The 14,496-nt window shown below is 47.4% G+C and overlaps 1 long non-coding RNA gene across 1 annotated transcript; it reads left to right on the forward strand.

The window, feature by feature from the left end:
- Nucleotides 1–9,405: 9,405 nt before the first annotated feature.
- On the forward strand, nt 9,406–10,155 carry LOC142274949 (uncharacterized). The gene is made up of 3 exons (XR_012739164.1): nt 9,406–9,683; nt 9,816–9,875; nt 9,956–10,155. It is a non-coding gene; the product is annotated as an uncharacterized LOC142274949 (long non-coding RNA).
- Nucleotides 10,156–14,496: the final 4,341 nt, after the last annotated feature.

The following is a 14,496-nucleotide window of genomic DNA, read 5'->3' on the forward strand; positions in this document are numbered from 1 at the left end:
AGTTGAACCTTATTCTTCTCTTTATGCTCCCCACATCTGATCTCCCCTCTCCTCAACGCGCAAAATGGTACACTGTGAGTAGATACTGGGTTATTGGCGGGTTTCTACTGAACTCTGAGAGAGCCTTGCCAGCTGATGTTTTTTGTGCCTTGTTTGGTTGTTTGTTTGTTTGTTTCTCTGTGTTTCTCTGCCTCTCCGTGTGTCGCGTGTCTGCTCTCCTGCGCTTTACTTCTGTGCTGTTGTCCTTGTTGGTTGTCATAGATTCCATACATCAGTGAGTGTTGAAAGGGAATAGTGTACCTGCTCTGTTCAATGGATATGATATTCACTGCCCTAGTGTTAGTGGGAATAGCCCTGTTTGCCATTGCTATCGGATATAGAGTGTATCTCTGTTACAAGAAGGGCAACCCAGCGCCATTCAACATTCTCAGCCCCCTCTGAAGTTAGGACACCACCTTTCAGTAGGAATACAAAAGGAGTTAGTCTCTGAGTATCTCCAGGAAAGGTGGTTCTAGACCTTACCTTAGGTAGGAATACAAAAGGAGTTAGTCTCTGAGTATCTCCAGGATAGGTAGGTTTAGTCCAAAGGACGTTCAAGGGTCTAAAAGCTGAAGAAGATAGAAGAAGAATGGTGCAAGGAATATCAAAAGACAGAAGAGCTGGATGCACCCTGCAACATCTCATTACGTGTTATCATGGCAAAAGAACAGCCAGTCAGTCCAAGGAAGTTTTTAAGACATTTGGATTGAAGCGGAAGGATCAATTGGACCCCAACAAAGGGGACACAATAAGAGCTACTAGAGCAGGAGTGATAGCAGATAAGTCATGGACTAAACTGAACAGAACTCTTTCTGACATGGCAAAAACAGCCCACGATCAAGGTTGGATATACCATGAAGAATCAGACACATGGGAAGAAGCTGGGAAGCAAGCTAATAAGGATCCGCAGCCCCCTCCGTACCTGTCAGCTACTCCTGGAACGACTCCAAAAATAGCAGGATCCCCGGAATGGACCTGCACAAACTGTGGCCAACAAAATCCGGACTGGAGTGAAACATGCCTAGCCTGTGGAGCCCCACAACACAAGCTACAAGCCACAGCACCAGTGCCTCTTTATCCTGTAGTGGAAAGAAGAGTCCTGATAAGACCACCTGTTAATCCACAAAACCCAGATGCTCCCAGAGATGCAGTTCCCCGTACGTATGAAGACTACGTACCCTGGACTCCAGCCGAGCAGATTGCTTTCCTGCAAAATGCTCCAGACCCGACTAGAAACCCAGTCAGTTTTTCACGTTACCTGAACCAAATACAGGTCTCCTACAGATTGATGCAGTCATTCGCAGATGAAGGGCTGGACTTACAAGCGGGTGCAATACGTCGCCTGATGGTAAGATCCTTCATGGATGGAATATATGCACCTCTGGCAGAAAGATTGAAAGCGTGCTGCCCAGAATGGAGGAACATGGAAGACATAGATCTTCTAGTCAACAAAGCAAGCGGCTTAGAAACCGACGCAAAGGATAAAAGGAGCAACAAGAAAGTTGTCATAGCAGCAGTGGACGGTCAGCCAGAAGGTACAAGAAGGAAGGCACCGACCTGCTACTATTGTGGGAGTCAGAGGACGTGATCAGAGACTGTAGAATGAAGAAGAGGGACACTTAAAACTAACCCGAGAGTCAGGAGGAGAAGACTGCCTGACTTGCGGCAGCATGGGATAGGGATGCCAGAGGTCCATTTATACATGTCCCCCTTCACATTGGCAACAAGGAAATAAGAGCTTTGGTGGACTCAGGAGCCTCACACGCTCCTGAACCCCATGAACCTAGTGCCTGAAGGATCCATCTCATCTGAAGCTACTGTAGTATCCGGATTTGATGGACAAGCCCAGATAATCCCAATAACACATCCACTGAAGGTGAAACTGGGACCACACATGTTTGTGTCTAAATTCTTAGTGTCCCCCCTGGGTGGAGATGCCCTAGTGGGAGAAGATCTACTATCAAGACTACAAGCTCAGATTGTCTACAATGAAGATGGATCTGCTATCCTGCAAATTCCAGAAGATATCCCAGAAGAAATCCTGTGCACTCTCCAGATGATAGAAGATCAACCAAAATCTGATGTTACAGGTGAAGTAAACACGGATCCAATACTTCTACAAGTTCCTGCAAAACTCTGGTCCACATCAAAAACTGACCTCGGCACACTACCCATGCCCACTTTATGGTTCATGGATCATGGATCGAAACATCGGTGTTACCATTTAGTAAACATGTTAAATATAATATCCCCAAAATTATATTGTAGGATCACCTTTTATGGCCTAGAGCAGACCTGGGCAAGGGGCGGCCCGCGGGCCACATCCGGCCCGCCTACTCTCTGTGACCGGCCCGCCTGGCTCCGGGCATCCTTGCTGGCCGGTCACTGATGAGGGCAATCTGACCTGTTGTCCGGAGCTCCAGGCTCCGGCCGGCCCGTGGTCAGATCGCCCTCATCACACGCTGCGTGCCGGCAAGGAACAGAGGACAGATACTGCAGCACCGCACAGTGAAGCAGCGGAACGCAGGAATCTGTCCTCTGTTTCCTGCCGGCACTTTCTCTGTGACACACACGCGCGCGCCCTGATGTCGTCAGTACGTCGTCGGGTTCATCAGAGTTCATTGGGAACTGTGACAAGTCCCGAGATGCTCCGGCTTCCAGGTTCTCAACATACACACACACCTGTATACTCACCCAGCGATGCGGTCCCCAGCACTGTCCCTTCTTCCAGCTGCTCACTCCAGTGAATATTCAGTGAGTATACTTACAAGCGATAAGGAGCGGGAGGCAGCAGAGTCAGAGACAGCAGCGCTGGAGAGAGGTAAATATAGAAAATCTTTTTATTAAAAAGACCCGTGTTTTCTCTGGTATTTGTCACACTGATGTCACACAGATCACATCAGTGTGCGATCCGTGTGACACCTGTGTGCTGCCAGAGAAAAAAAGGATATGTGTGCGTGCAGGTCCACGAGGGGGTCACACAGTCCGTAACTTACTGTTTGTATCTGAAGGGATAGTATATATGCTATATACAGTATTGGGTAAAACTGAGTTAATTATATTAGTCCGGCCCTCTAAAACCATCCCAATTTCTCATGCAGCCCCATGGGAAAATTAATTGCCCACCCCTGGCCTAGAAAAATAAAAGGAATTGAGGACCCAAAGGAGGGGGTTTATTTCTGAAAGATATGTACTAGAAAAATACACACACATATGGCTTCTAAACTTGCTCACTCAGATATGCACCGAGATAAGAAGGATAGTCAGATGACTGGACAATGCTCCAAACGCGATTAGAGCAAGGTTTTTTGGAAAGCACAGTGTAGTTCAAATGCAATATATTCCAAAGAAAATAATAACATTATACCAAGATATCTAGTGTGCATATCAGAGGGACAAGGTGGCGAAAAAGAGCTAATTATCCTTTGTAAAAGGTATGGTATGCAAACTTGATCAAATTCAATGCTCCTGGGGTATAATGGGATTATTTTCTCTTTGCATATATTAGCATTTGATCAACACTGTGCCAGTCTTTGCATAAACCATTTCGCAAAAAAACATGCTGGGTAATCGCGTTTGGAGTATTGTCCATTGCCCTGATTATCATTGTTATCTCGGTGCATATCAGAGTGACATTAGAAGCCTTGAGTACAACTATTTACCGAACAGTATAAAATAGACGAATTTTAAGTGATTGATTTTTGTGCATTGTTTTTTCAATGAATGCAGCATGTCTGCTGCTTTGAGGCAAGTGGTCCCCATGTGTCTGGTACCCCGAGAAAAAGGTTTGTCAAACATACATAAAAAAGCTACAATATATCTACCGATGTGTCGGCGGGGTCATGTTGTAAGTTATGCACATCCGGCATCGTTACAGATATTGTAGTGTGTCAAACAGGGCCGGATTATAGGCGGGGCAGACGGGGCTCCAGCCCAGGGGCCCCCACCACAAGAGCTTCTGAGGGGGCCCCCACCACCATCAGTGTGGGCGCCATTTTATTAACGCCGCAGTGTGGTTCAGGACCGCACTGTACCTTTAAAGAATTTCAATCCCGGCCGTCACTTTTCTGCAGACACGCCCACTGCACGCTCTGTGGGCTGCGTCTGCTAGGATGACGTCACCGCGCACCTGTTGCTGCTTCTAAGTTCCTGCCGTAGAGGAGTTTGTGGGAGGACCGGAGGTCTCAGTGGATCCCGGTAAGTATGAGGTCATTAATCATGGTGCCGGCCGGGCAGGAGGCTGCAGTGAGGAGGGAGCAGGACGCCGCTGATAACTCCAGACCGGATTCCATAGTGTCAGCGGCCACTCTGCTATCAGTGTGAGATATTGCCTGAGTGTGACCTGCCGCAGATCAGGTCGGGCTGTCAGTGCCGCGTCATGAGGTCGGGCTGTCAGTGCCGGGTCATGAGGTCGGGCTGTCAGTGCCGGGTCATCAGGTCGGGCTGTCAGTGCCGGGTCATGAGGTCGGGCTGTCAGTGCCGGGTCATGAGCCTCATCCCTCCCCTGCAATAACTCACACTGATCTCCAGCAGAGACAGCACTACACAGATCCTGCACTGATCACATCTGAGCCTGCAGCACACATTACACTATATAGCCCATATTACATATAGAATATGTGAGGTCCTGTAGGCCCAGGTGTGATCAGTGCAGGGCATTGTATATCTGTGTACATGGTATATCACATCCAGTGTACAGAGCAGTGTGATATACTGTGTACACACATCAGATGGTATATAATAATGTGTATATTCTATAACATCTGGTGTCTGTATCACAGTAAACCCGGTCAAATGCCGGGGGGGCCCACTCGCGTTGGCAGGAGTGGCGTAGCGCTAGTCAGGGGGGCCCGGTGCCCGCGCTGCCTCCCCCCGCCGAGGATCGCGCTTTCAATTGTATCGGCATCGCAGCTGCCGATACAATTAAGAGCAATGATGAGATGGAGCGGCGCGCTCTCTCTCATGATTCTCCTCGCTGTGTCTGTCGGCATTCTGACAGCTCTGCAGCAGAGCGTGGTGATGTGATCACTGCGCGCCTGCTGAGAGGTCAGAGAAAGCGACAGCAGTGGACGCGCTGAGGAGACCGGAGGAGCGGCGGAACGAGGAGAATGAGTATGTACAATCACTGTGGCCAGACGACCATGGGGGTGCATTAAATGATATGGCGGCTGTATACTACATGAGGGTGCCTAATGCTATCTGGTTCTGCACTGTGCTATATATGGACTGTATACTACATGAAGGTGCCTAATGCTATCTGGTTCTGCACTGTGCTATATAGGGGCTGTATACTACATGAAGGTGCCTAATGCTAGCTGGTTCTGCACTGTGCTATATAGGGGCTGTATACTACATGAAGGTGCCTAATGCTATCTGGTCTGCACTGTGCTATATACGGGCTGTACACTATATGAGGATGCCTAATGCTATCTGGGTCTGTATTTTGCTATATACGGGCTGTATACTACGTGAGGATGCCTTAATATAATTTGGTCTGCTCTGTGCTATATAGGGGCTGTGTACTATGTGAGGATGCCTAATGCTATCTGGCTATGCACTATGCTATACAGGGGCTGTGTACTACATGAGGATGCCTAATGCTATCTGGGTCTGCACTGTGCTATATAGGGGCTGCGTACTATGTGAAGGTGCTTAATATTATTTGGTCTGCTCTGTGCTATATAGGGGCTGTGCACTATGTGAGGATGCCTAATGCTATCTGGCTCTGCACTATGCTATACAGGGGCTGTGTACTACATGAGGATGCCTAATGCTATCTGGGTCTGCACTGTGCTATATAGGGGCTGTGTACTACATGAGGGTGCCTAATGCTATATGGGTGTGCATTGTACTATATGGGGGCTGCATAGTGCCATATGGGGGGCTGCATAGTGCCATATGGGGGGCTGCATAGTGCCATATGGGGGCTGCATAGTGCCATATGGGGGCTGCATATTGCCATATGTGGGCTGCATAATGCCATATGGGGGCTGCATAATGCCATATGGGGGCTGCATAATGCCATATGGGGGCTGCATAGTGCTACATGGGGGCTGCATAATACTATATGGAGGACTATGGGAGCTTCATAACACTATATGGAGGAATATGGGGGCTGCATAATACTATACCCCCAGAGTTGTATGTCCTCTACACCCCAGAGCTGTATACCCCCAGAGCTGCATGTCACCCCCCAGCTCAGAGCTCCTTGTCCCCCCCACCTCAGAGCCACTGCGCCCCTCTAGAGCTGTATGCCCCCATTGCTATGTACCCCTTTCCTCAGTAATATGGATGTCCCCAGTAATGTGTATGTCCCCAGCCTCTCTTGTGATGTATATACAGCAGTGTTAGTGTTCTCTATGTGCGGCCATGTCTGTTAGTGACTGCCACCAATCAGCGTGGCACAGACACATGCCCAGGAGGAGCTGGATGGAGACAAGCGGGGAGGTGAATGAGGCTGTTGCCGGCTTCCCAATATTAAAAATATAGATAAAAATATAAAAATGTGTCTGTGTGTGCATGTATGATGTGTATCTGTGTGTCATCTATGTATGTCGGTGTATATGACTGTGTCTAGATTTGTCTGTTTATATGTGTTTTTGTGAATTTGTCTTTAAATATATACTGTATGTGTATGTATGCCTGTATGTGTATGTATCTGTGCATGTCTATGTGTGGATGGGGCCCACTGAGACTCTTTCGCCCAGGACCTACAAAAACCTGGAGCCGGCCCTGCGTGTACCAGTCATGTATTCTCCTGTACACTGTGCAGGGGCGTACCTTTGGGGGGCATGCGGCATATCTGCCCCTGTACAGTAATCAGGGGGGCACCATTGGAAAGTGTGAGGCAGCAGTATAGTGGGAGAAAATTGTAAGTGGACAGTATTGAGAAAGAAAAGTGTGAGGGGCATAGAATGGAGACTGGGTAGTGGGGGAGGGGGGATAAGCAGTATAGAGAAGGGGCAGTATGGTGGCCAGAGTGAGGGCACAGTATGCTGAGCTGGGGGAATGTGAGACTGAGGTGCAATATAGAAAAGGGGCAGTATGGTGGCCAGAGTGAGGGCACAGTATACTGAGCTGGGGGAATGTGAGACTGAGGTGCAGTATAGAGAAGGAGCAGTATGGTGGCCAGTGTGAGGGCACAGTATGGAGGAGGGCACAGTATGCTGAGCTGGGGGAATGTGAGACTGAGGTGCAGTATAGAAAAGGGGCAGTATGGTGGCCAGTGTGAGGGCACAGTATGCTGAGCTGGGGGAATGTGAGACTGAGGTGCAGTATAGAGAAGGAGCAGTATGGTGGCCAGTGTGAGGGCACAGTATGGAGGAGGGCACAGTATGCTGAGCTGGGGGAATGTGAGACTGAGGTGCAGTATAGAGAAGGGGCAGTATGGTGGCCAGTGTGAGGGCACAGTATGGAGGAGGGCACAGTATGCTGAGCTGGGGGAATGTGAGACTGAGGTGCAGTATAGAGAAGGAGCAGTATGGTGGCCAGTGTGAGGGCACAGTATGGAGGAGGGCACAGTATGCTGAGCTGGGGGAATGTGAGACTGAGGTGCAGTATAGAGAAGGAGCAGTATGGTGGCCAGTGTGAGGGCACAGTATGGAGGAGGGCACAGTATGCTGAGCTGGGGGAATGTGAGACTGAGGTGCAGTATAGAGAAGGGGCAGTATGGTGGCCAGTGTGAGGGCACAGTATGGAGGAGGGCACAGTATGCTGAGCTGGGGGAATGTGAGACTGAGGTGCAGTATAGAGAAGGAGCAGTATGGTGGCCAGTGTGAGGGCACAGTATGGAGGAGGGCACAGTATGCTGAGCTGGGGGAATGTGAGACTGAGGTGCAGTATAGAGAAGGAGCAGTATGGTGGCCAGTGTGAGGGCACAGTATGGAGGAGGGCACAGTATGCTGAGCTGGGGGAATGTGAGACTGAGGTGCAGTATAGAGAAGGGGCAGTATGGTGGCCAGTGTGAGGGCACAGTATGCTGAGCTGGGGGAATGTGAGACTGAGGTGCAGTATAGAGAAGGGGCAGTATGGTGGCCAGTGTGAGGGCACAGTATGCTGAGCTGGGGGAATGTGAGACTGAGGTGCAGTATAGAGAAGGGGCAGCATGGTGGCCAGTGTGAGGGCACAGTATGGAGGGCACAGTATGCTGAGCTGGGGGAATGTGAGACTGAGGTGCAGTATAGAGAAGGGGCAGTATGGTGGTCAGTGTGAGGGCACAGTATGGAGGGCACAGTATGCTGAGGAGGGGGAATGTGAGACAGAGGTAAAGTATAGTGACTAGATAGTGAAGGAGATAGGCAGTATAGAGAAGGGGCAGCATGGTGGCCAGTGTGAGGGCACAGTAGGAGGACACAGTATGCTGCGGAGGGGAATGTAAGACTGAGGTGCAGTATGGTGACTGGATAGTGAAGGAGGTAGGCAGTATAGAGAAGGGGCAGCATGGTGGCCAGTGTGAGGGCACAGTATGGAGGGCACAGGATGCTGAGAAGGGGGAAAGTGAGACGGAGATACAGTATAGTGACTGGATAATGAAGCAGGTAGGCAGTATAAAGAAGGGGCAGCATGGTGGCCAGTCTGAGGACACAGTATACTGAGGAGGGGGAATGTGAGACTGAGGTGCAGTATAGAGAAGGGGCAGCATGGTGGCCAGTGTGAGGGCACAGTATGGAGGGCACAGGATGCTGAGAAGGGGGAAAGTGAGACGGAGATACAGTATAGTGACTGGATAATGAAGCAGGTAGGCAGTATAGAGAAGGGGCAGCATGGTGGCCAGTCTGAGGACACAGTATACTGAGGAGGGGGAATGTGAGACTGAGGTGCAGTGTAGAGAAGGGGCAGCATGGTGGCCAGTGTGAGGGTACAGTATGGAGGGCACAGTATGCTGAGGAGGGGGAATGTGAGACTGAGGTGCAGTATTTATATCTAAATGCTACAGTTCGTGCTCTACTGTTATGGTTAAAATGTTAACGTTATTGGGCCCCCACCAGATTTTCTGCCCAGGGGCCCCCACCAACCTTAATCCGGCCCTGGTGTCAAAACTACATGCGACTACGATTGAACGAATAACCGTTCATCGCATACACGTCGTTTGATTACTAAAAAGGGAACGTCTGGTTGTTAAATGTTCCAGAGGCAGCACACATCGCAGTGTGTGACACCCCGGGAACGACTAACTGCAACTTACCTGCGTCCCGCTTCTTTCTTATGAATGGTCGTATGGAAGGGTAAGTACTTGTGACAGGAACAAAGCATAGGTGCGACACGGTTAACTAATTTAACTTGCAGAATTGTATGGTCTAAAGCAGGCGTAGCCATGGAGGCCTGGAGCTATGCACTCAATAAAATTTTTCTCCTATACCTAGGACCACCTCCAGCTGCACAGGCACCTCCACCTGCTCCACCATCTCCTGGTGCAGCATCTGATGCGGATCCCCTACCTCCACCGGCTCCACCATCTCCTGGTCCAGCATCAGCTGCGTTTACCCCACCTCCACCTGCTGCACCATCTCCTGCTGGGCCACCCTCTCCTTCTCCAAACCCATCACCTGCTGCAACCCCATCACTTCAATCAACCCCATCACCACCTTATACCCTGTCTCCTCATCATTCACTGTCTCCCGATGCCTTTTCCCCCGCATCAGTTGGTGAGTTTGGTGCAGGCTACCCTTCCTGTAATTTATGCACATAACATGGTGTCCCTACAAGTTGGAAAGGATACATGGATGTTAAAATGATGGTGGGCTGTCGTGTACTAATAATTGATTTGTGTTCCCTAGCCACAGGATCTGGTTGGGCTGTCAGCGCCTCGGAGGATGAAGGTGATGAACCACAAAACCGTAAGTGGTCAACAAAAAACACATACCTGTCAGTTCGATGTTTGAACAAGCCTGGTTAACTTTTACCATTCCCTCCACAGAAATCCCCACACTACAGGACCTGATCGAGTCAAACACGCAGATGCTGGAATCACATAGGCGTCTGTCGCAAGCCATACGCCGACATGGCGATTTGTTAAACCAGTTTGTGGCAAGCCAACCACAGGGCCACTAAATTTCTTATTATTTGTTGTAAACAGGTTTTTGGTTTTTTTTATTACACATAAATCTTTCAAGTTTATATTCGGTGTTGTGTCAATTTTTTGAAAAACCTTTCAAACAGGGGTTGGGAACCTTTTTACTGCCGGGGGACATTTGTAATTTTCTACCAACCTTCGGGGACCACTAAAAATTTTCAACTTGAAAACGACCTGGCTATATTTGGTCAATGAATTAATTAACTCACCCAAGTGTGGGCTGTAGCGACTGTGATGTTCGGTGATATTGATCATTTTGTTGCTCACAACTGCTTTTCCAGGTTTGTCTTGGTCTGGAGAGGCTGGGGGCATACACATCACAGGAGAAGCTGGGGCATCTACATCACAGGAGACACGGAGGCATATACATCCCAGGAGAGGCTGCATCGTATACATCCCATAAGATTATGGGGCATATACATCACCCTGAGCAGTAGTTGGCAGCACAAAGAGCACTGTGCCGCCCTGGCAAAACCAGGGTGTCACAGAGGTCTGCATCCATGTTTTTGATGCTGATTTCACTCTCCCTTGGGGAGGTTCCCACACACAAACACACACCAGCCAATCAGACCCCACTCACCCCCTCCCCACGAAAACGGGAGGACATCAAGACTGTAAAGTGGCAACAAGGTTTTTTTTTTTCTCAATGATCTTGACTGTCCAGGGGATATATAATGTAATGTAATGTAATGTATAATATATATCAGTTTTGGTTTCTGTGTGTGCATATACATATTCATATAAATATGTATGTGTACATGAATGAATGTTTACATAAGAGTACACGGATGTATATGCATGTCGGTGTATATATATTTATGGAGATGAACACGCATGTGTATACATATTTACAAACTGCTTAGTAGTGAAACAATGACAAAAAAAGCAGTGGTAAAGTAAAACAAATATTTCATTGCACGTATCAATACAGAAAATAAAAAGTAGGGTATCAGTAGGCAACTATAACATATGCTTCGCAAACTATAATATAAAGAGGAATTTAATACATAACCTTTAATAAAGTATTAGTTAAAACGTTGCTCAGTGATGCAACTATAAAATTTGTGCAGACAAACAGAAAACCCAATTCAAGTCCATCTGGACCAAATCACAATGAACTAATGCAGGAGCTAGCACACCGATTAGGAGTGATTACTGTCAATAATGTATAAGTATACTTTGACCACGCTCCATAGGTTCAAATATTCAAAAGGTATCCGAGGTTTACAGATACTCCTAATTAATTGATATGATCCGATTCCTAGGCCAAAGAAACCTATACCCGTTAATGTGCTAGTTCAACCAATATGCTCCAGTGGGAACAAAAAATAATAGTACTCTCCCAGACTTATATTAATGCTGCATGATGGTACATTGTTAGTATTGTGACGACATGGATTCTCATGGGTTAAAGTTTCTTAAAATCCAGCCAGACAGCATGATAGATTGTCTATAGATGGGGGAGAAGTCCCTCATTGTTTTTACAAGACTCTTGTTGACTCAATGTAATTGTGTTGGCCACTTGGTTGGTGTAGACGTATTGTTCTCCAGACATTTCCAGTAACCATTGTATTGTAGTTGTGTATTGATAATGTAATTACCTTAGTAGCCATTGTCTAGTCGGTGACTCCCAGTTTACATGTACACCCTTAAGCTGGGTTTACACACTGCAACATCTCAAACGACATCGCTGTAACGTCACCGGTTTTGTGACGCAATAGCGATGTTGTTTGCGATTTTGCAGTGTGTGAATCCTATCAGCGACCTGGCCCCTGCTGTGAAGTTGTAATCGTTACAAATCGTTCAGGACCATTCCTAGGTCCTTTGTTTCCCGCTGTGCAGCATGAAGTTTCAGTGTGTGAAGCCTTTTCAGCGACTTTGTTAGCAACTTCCCTTTCAAAAGGCTGCTTATCAACGTCCCCAACAACCAGCTAGGTCGCTCTGCAGGTCCGGATCGCTGTTGAGTTGTTGGCCAGGTTTGCCTGTTTGAACGCTCACCAGAGACTTAGCAGAGACTTAGGGAGGTCGCTATTGCGTCACCAAACTGGTGACGTTACAGCGATGTCCATTGCGATGTTGCAGCGTGTAAACCCAGCTTTAGTCTTTCTATGCACATCATTTAAATGAACATTGTCCATGCAGCTTGAAATTCCTCCAATGGGAGAAGCAATCTTGTCCAACCAATCGATGAGGAAGCAGTGTATCCAAGTGGAAGGTTGTGGCTATAAAAAGGACTTCTTTAAGCCACCAGGGGTTGTTGATGGATGCTGATGGATCCAGTCTAAGTTCTTTGGAGCTGACTAGAGGATCAGGATATCTTATGGCTTCAATCTAGGGACTCCGGACCCGGTTGGAGACCATATCCACAGCCTAGGGATTTCGACTCCGGCTGCCAGGATTTTATCATCAAACCAGGACTACCTAAGGAGGACACGCAGGTTGGGACAGTTCAGTCACCTGTTACAGACTTTGCAGACCTCAGACAGCTTGGAACCTGTGAGGCATGGACATTCTAATCCCTGGTGAGCCAGCGGAAGGGGGAGACTCTGTTGCCTGTTACATTTCTGTGTTTTGCTGGTTATGCGTTATGTGCCGTTAATTGTTTGGGGATCCAATAAAGTCTAATTATTGTGGTTCCCTAACCCTGTGTTGTCTGAGTAGTGTTACGCCCACGGTTAAGGAGGCCGGCGTTCAGTTGGGATGAGCCCTGAGCCACGCTGTCTTTCTAAAGGCGGCGGGTTTTAATGGACGAGAGCACCCACTGAGCCCCGTGTCTCCACAAGTATCATACAAAAGTACCCTCTCAAAATTATATAAAAATGCATTACATTAGAATTGTTATTTCATTGTAAAAGACAACCTAGGTGTTTTACAAATATTATTCTAGGAGACTGAGATATTACCAATAAGGCACGAATCCAAACAGTGGTGTACTGTGGGTTTATCCAAAGTAATCTCAAAATGGCCGAACTAACGTTCTTTATGCCCAATAATTATGCATACAGATCAACAAAATCATATCAGTGTGCATTTACACAAATGATAACTTGAAAAAAAGGGTTGGTCTCAACCATTTATGGATCCGGGTCAGTCGTTGGAGGGGGTCAATATTCCCATAGGGTCGGAAAGCTGTCCACAACCGGGCATACGATCTCTCCCTAGGTGGACTCTATATACCCTCAAAAAACCCATAGACTCCAACCCTTACAAGGGCAGTACCAATCTGACTCTATTTAAGCTGGCCCTGTCATAGCTTCAACTGGGAGGCTGTTGAAGCTATGAAAGGGCCAGCTTAAATAGGGTCAGATTGAATGAAATAACAATTCTAATGTAATGCATTTTTATATAACTATGAGAGGGTACTCTTGTATGATACTAACAATGTACCATCATGCAGCATTAATATAAGTCTGGGAGAGTACTATCATTTTTTGTTCCCACTGGAGCATATTGGTTGAACTAGCACATTAACGGGTATAGGTTTCTTTGGCCTAGCAATCAGATCATATCAATTAATTAGGAGCATCTGTAAACCTCGGATACCTTTTGAATATTTGAACCTATGGAGCTTGTCCGAAGTATACTTATACATTATTGACAGTAATAACTCCTAATCAGTGTGCTAGCTCCTGCATTAGTTCATTGTGATTTGGTCCAGACGGACTTGAATTGGGTTTTTTGTTTGTTTGTTTGCACAAATTGTATAGTTGCATCACTGAGCAACGTTTTAACTAATACTTTATTAAAGGTTATGTATTAAATTCCTCTTTTCAACTTTGCTGATAATTAACCTTGATCCAGAGGTACCATTGGTGGCAATCAATTATCCCCACTACTTTTGCTGATAGTCCCTAGCAGGATACATCATGGAATATGGCACTTGTAAGCCGCGCAGGCGTTTCTTAATCTCAATAAATTGCGCCCTTTTACGTTGTACCTCCATGGAAAAATCAGGGAAAATAGAGATCTTCCTCCCATTAATAGCAAGTTCCTTAATATCTCTGGATCTGCACAGAATAGCATCCCGGTCTTTAAAATGCAGAAGTTTGAGCAAAATAGGACGTGGGGGTGTTCCTGGCTGGGGGGCACGAGTAGGGACCCTGTGCGCTCTCTCAATAGTAAAGAATGGGGATAGAACATCTTTGCCAAAGGTGTCCATTAGCCATTTTTCAAAAAAACCCAGTGAGTCATTGGAATCCCACCAGGCGTAGATTACTGCTACGGCAACGGTTCTCTAAGTCGTCCACCTTGTTCAGCAGTGTTGTGATATTTTGCGCAGCTTTTCCCAGCTCCCGTGTCATTGGTGGCAATTTATCCTCTGCTGCACTCACACGTTCCTCCAGCTCTCCCACTCTGGCAGTCACCCCCTGCAGCTCATGTTTGAT

The sequence above is a fragment of the Anomaloglossus baeobatrachus genome, unplaced genomic scaffold (genome assembly GCF_048569485.1).
Source record: "Anomaloglossus baeobatrachus isolate aAnoBae1 unplaced genomic scaffold, aAnoBae1.hap1 Scaffold_381, whole genome shotgun sequence".
Lineage (NCBI taxonomy): Eukaryota > Metazoa > Chordata > Amphibia > Anura > Aromobatidae > Anomaloglossus > Anomaloglossus baeobatrachus.